General features: G+C 36.8%; 1 pseudogene; it reads left to right on the top strand.

The window, feature by feature from the left end:
• Positions 1-2,781: 2,781 nt before the first annotated feature.
• Positions 2,782-5,177, top strand: LOC110913381 (annotated as a pseudogene).
• The last annotated feature ends 264 nt before the right edge of the window (positions 5,178-5,441 follow it).

Below are 5,441 nucleotides of genomic sequence, written 5' to 3'. Positions count from 1 at the left end.
ACGGGTAGAAGGAGCACCTAATTTGAAACTCATTTGAACTCATAACAACTTTAAATTAAATTTAAGAGTAAACTTTCAAATGTAGTTTGAGCAATTTTACAAGTATAGCCCAAAGGTTTCATTTATTGTTTATGGGTCTAAAAATGTTTCACCATTACCATTTTAAAGACTCTAAAGAGTCTTTGACATGTAAATATAATATAAATAGGGTGGATTAAAAGGTTTAATTAAAATATTAGGGGAAATGACAAAACTACCTCTTGATTAAATGAGGAGCATTGATGTGGTTAAACCAGTTGGACTAAAATGACAATGATGAAACCTTTTTGGACCACAGACGATAAATGAAACATTTGAACTATACTGATAAAATTGCCCAAACCACAGGAACTATTTTGGCATTTTACTCTAAAATTAAAGGAAAAACATGTTCAAACACCTACTTCTAGCACGAATTCACGAACCAAATAACCAACTCATGATCCCATTTTGAAGAGGTTGCGACGGTGTTACATAATTACGAAATTGCTTCAAGCAATATATTCTTTGAACGAAAAAACAAATTACGAAAATAAAATAAATTAAATTAATGATTTATTTAATCTATATATGATAAAAAGCAAACTGAATGAATAATGATTTATTATTAAATTAAAATTAGAATTAGAATTAGAATTAGAATTAGAATTAAAATTAAAATTAAAATTAAAATTATTTAAAATTAGAATGGAATGAATAGTAACATCATTAAGAGACGAGCAAATGGTATCAGGTATAGGTACCGGTCTCAAATTTACCAAACCGGTGTATTTTCGGTACCGGTTCTGCACAGGTATTCACCGGTTTTTACCCTCAAATACCGGTGCTGTACCAGTTCCGACCGGTACCGAACCGTACCATACTAGGTATATTCGGTACCGGTACCCACTTTTGGGGATTTCGGTAACGGTATTTTCGGTACCGGTTGGTACCGAGCTCATCAAATCCTGTAGCAACGCAACAATGCAAGTAATTGTACCGTTTAGATTACTTTTCATACACACAGTAAGTAAACTGTATTTCGTTTGAATGAGGTTTTATATACACAACAACTTAGTTTGCTTTCTTTTTTGTCTTTTTCTGTAATGAATGAATTGTAGCATGCAAAATTAACTTGGATATTTAGAATATTGATGAGCAAATCGTATCAAATCCTGTAAACGAACCGGTATCGTATCGGTACCAAATTTACTATACCAAATCATTTTCGGTACCAATTTGGTACCCACCTTTTGACGTTTTCAGAATCGTTACTTTCGGTTCGACACCGGTCTAGCACCATACCTGTATTTATTGATGTTTACCTTCAAATACCATACCGTATTGTACTGAGCATTTTCGATGCCGGTACCTAATTTCGATGATTTTCTGGATCGGTACTTTCACTGCCGTTACTGGTACCGAGCTCCTCCATATTTTAATGTGTTAGCACCGTAATAACTGAACTGAAAACAACCGAATTTCCAACCTGTAGGACATGTGGGTCCTATTATTATATATTAGGTTATTTAAAATCGTTTTTTTATGACGGAGTGACTATCCTTACCACGTCATTTTATTTATGTTTTGATATCCGGTATCTGTTTGCCGTTGCTGATACGCCTTTTGTAGTCATTGGGTCCCGCCGCAACGCGCGGGCGGAAAATAACTAGTTAACATAGAAACTAAGGCCTAAAAAAATGTAAGATTATAAAAAGTTTTCTCGTGAAATATGTTGATTGGATCAGAGCTCTACTTGCAAATAATTCCTATTTATCACAGGGTTGTTTTTTCTTCAAACATCTTCAAGGGAGCTGATGTCCGCAGGCGCGCAGACGTTACCCTTGAAGACTGTTTTTTTTTTTCTTAAACAGATCTGAAAATGGCTTTTTTCAGCTTAAAAAAAGCTATGATACCCTTTCTTCTTTCATCTTCACAAAAAACCCTCCTCTCTTATCTTCAAAAAAAACCTCCACCCTCAAAACTGGACCACCACCACCACCACCACCGCTGTAAGGTCACCGGCGCCGGTGAACGTGCAGGTTTCCGGCGAGGTGTTTCTTGTTCCCGTTAACATGCAGGTTTCCGGCGAGGTGTTCCTATCAACAGAAGATTGAACGAGGAACAAAATGAATAAGAAATATATACCAGAACGTGGCCAAAACAGTTCCGTCGTGATCTCCGGTGGGTTTTCTCCGATCTCCGCGGTTACGCTTTACTCCGGTAGAACTCCAGTGAGTTCCAGTTGACGGAGGAATATTCTTGGATACGTTTGTGATTGTCTAGAGCAAGGCAGAGATTATGGTCATCACAATAGGTGTTTTTTATTTCTCCTTTTGGTATCTAAATGATTCTCAATTTAGAAGATGAAATTGGTTCTTAAATTTCAATCATGGAAACTTTAATTTTGTAAATCACGACTAATTAGCATCTATCATGGAAACTTTAATTTTGATTGATGATTTAGGAATTTGGGGAATTGGGTTGCATATTTTGGATGTTTAATGTGTAGTTGAGGTAAATGATTTAGGATGTTTTGATTTGGAAAATAAAACAAAGTTCATGTAGTTTGTACAGAAAGTATCAATTTATAAAAACAAACAGTCTTATATTTTCAGCTTGAAGAGTTTCAGACCACATCTTCAGTTGCAGACATGAAAATCAGCTTGCAGACAGTTTATGTCTGCAAAAACAAACAGTACGGAAGTGAAGTTATCACATCCTCATGCATTTAAATACACACAACACAAATCAAATCATTCGTCATTCAAGCAGTGAACAAACAACAACATGATGACAGCACCAATTATTCTTGTGTTTCTTCTATTGCATAACGCTGAAAGCTCCAAATTCACCATACCAGAGGCCACTATCAACGACATTCAAGCAGCTTTCAACCAAAACAAACTTACGTCCAAACAATTAGTTGAATTTTACATCCAGCGGATACGCAAACTCAATCCAATCCATCGAGCGGTTATCGAAGTGAACCCTGATGCACTTCATCTAGCTGAGATAGCTGATCAAGAACGGAAGAATAAAGACCCAATTTCACGGTTTGGGTTGCATGGTATACCTGTTTTGGTGAAGGATAATATTGCAACGAAAGATAAGCTTAACACGACTGCGGGTTCTTACGCCCTTCTTAATTCGGTGGTGCCTCGAGATGCTGGTGTGGTTAACAAGTTGAGAGAATCAGGGGCGATTATACTTGGGAAAGCAAGCATGACTGAATGGGCTGCTTTCAGAAGCTCATCTGCACCTGGTGGTTGGAATGCTAGAGCTAAACAGGCAGTTGTAAGTCTTTAAATTGAAGCACGCCAGGTGTTTGTGTAAATTTGTCAGTGAACATAACATAAGATATAGTTAAATATTTAAAGCATAAGAGCATCCGCAACGTTAGACTGCCACTATTTCCTTTAATTTAAACGTCGCAGCTCCTCCAACGCGCTTGCTCCCTTTGTCCGGATTTTTTTACCACCACTCCGAACATTGCGATGTGGATGCTCTAAGATGTAGTTAAATATTCAAAGTGTTTTCATTTCTTTAGAGTTGATCAACTTTTGGGACGTTAATAATAGAATTTCACAAGAAAGTTGAGTGACGTTAATGGAAAATTGCGAAACTTGGTTACCATTGTCTGAAGTTACCACCTTAAAAGATTTCTTGAATTTGTGCAGAACCCATATGTAGCAACTCTTAATCCATGTGGTTCAAGCACCGGATCGGCTATATCAGTTGCAACAAACATGGTTACTGTATCATTGGGCACAGAAACAGATGGATCAATCCTATGTCCTTCAAGTGCCAACTCAGTTGTTGGGATTAAACCCACCGTAGGCCTCACAAGCCGATCAGGAGTCATTCCCGTTTCCCCTAGGCAGGACACAGTTGGGTAAGTGTATCTAAAATATACGTTCTCGCCTTCCATTTAACTTTGCTAACCATTTTTCCCTCTGTTTAAACCTCGGTGAAGGCAGACCGATTTGTAGAACTGTTGCAGATGCTGTGTATGTTCTTGATGCCATTGTGGGTTTTGATATAAATGATCCAGCTGCAACCAGAAAAGCTTCAAAGTATATTCCCAAGGGTGGTTATTTAAAGCACCTAAAATTGGGTAGGGATAATGAGGGCTTATCCCTACTTAGGATTTGGTAACGATACCGAAACCCTGAATAAGTTTAAGAAACATTTTGATATATTAAGGTAAAACATTCAAACCTCTTTTTGTCTTTTGTTTTTCTTTCATCTCTCTGAAATCTAGTTTTTGCATGAAACAAGGCAAAATGGGGCAATCTTGATAGAGAATTTGGAAATCATCAACTTCAACCGTATTATTTCAATGATCAATGGTGAGGATATAGCAGTATCAGCAGAATTCAAGTTGGCCTTGAATGCATATTTAAAGAATCTTGTGTCTTCACCCGTGAGATCTTTATCAGATGTCATATCCTTTAATAAGAAATATGCCGATTTGGTAAGTAAGTAAAGATCACACCTTGACCAGTTGACCTTGTCTTTTATTATTACAGAATAATCTTTAAGGGGGCGGTGCAAAAAAAAAAATTATTAAAGAATGGTTCTTTAAGGACCCGTAATAATCACCATTGTATTATTATATTGCAGGAAAGGATCAATGACTACCCACAAGACGTGTTTTTGGCAGCTCAGAAAACTAATGGTATAGGCAAGTTAGAGAAGGAAGTATTAATGAATTTAGCAAAAGCATCAAAATGCGGGTTTGAGAAGTTGATGAATGATAACAAACTGGATGCGCTAGTAACGCCATATTCAAACGGGTCTAGCGTTCTTGCAATTGGGGGATATCCGGGAATCAGCGTGCCAGCCGGGTATGATAAAAATGGGCGTCCTTATGGTATTTGCTTTGGAGGTTTAAAAGGTTCAGAGCCAACATTGATAGAGATTGCCTATGGGTTTGAACAAGCAACTAACCTCAGAAAGCCTCCTGCAATTAAGGATCAGGTGTGATCTGTTTCAATTATCATTTATGACAACATGTGATATTTGGATGTGTGTTATTTTAAGCTTTTTGTTGCATATTTGATCGGAGTGTCGCGCTCCGGTCAAAGATAATATTTATATACCCTAATTACCCTTAACAAATAGCTAGTGGTAGTGAGGGGTCGAACCACGAAGAGTATGTGGTTTGTGTACGGATTTGATTGAACTATAATGTTGTCACAATTATGAAGATTGCTATGTTATATTTTTGTATTTTTGTTTAATTGGAAGATGTGAAGTAGAATTACTAAAATGATTAAATAGATTAACAAGTGCAAAATGTAAATAAAGATTTAGACAAGATGGAGAAAACAAGGTTCACACCCGGTTCGATAGTTGCATTCCTAGGATTTCTACACGTTTTAGGATTGATTCAATTGCAAAAACGACTAACGAATTTA

The sequence above is a fragment of the Helianthus annuus genome, chromosome 15 (genome assembly GCF_002127325.2).
Source record: "Helianthus annuus cultivar XRQ/B chromosome 15, HanXRQr2.0-SUNRISE, whole genome shotgun sequence".
Lineage (NCBI taxonomy): Eukaryota > Viridiplantae > Streptophyta > Magnoliopsida > Asterales > Asteraceae > Helianthus > Helianthus annuus.
The sequence above is the reverse complement of the archived record's forward strand: the minus strand, read 5'-3'. Positions and strand labels throughout refer to the sequence as shown.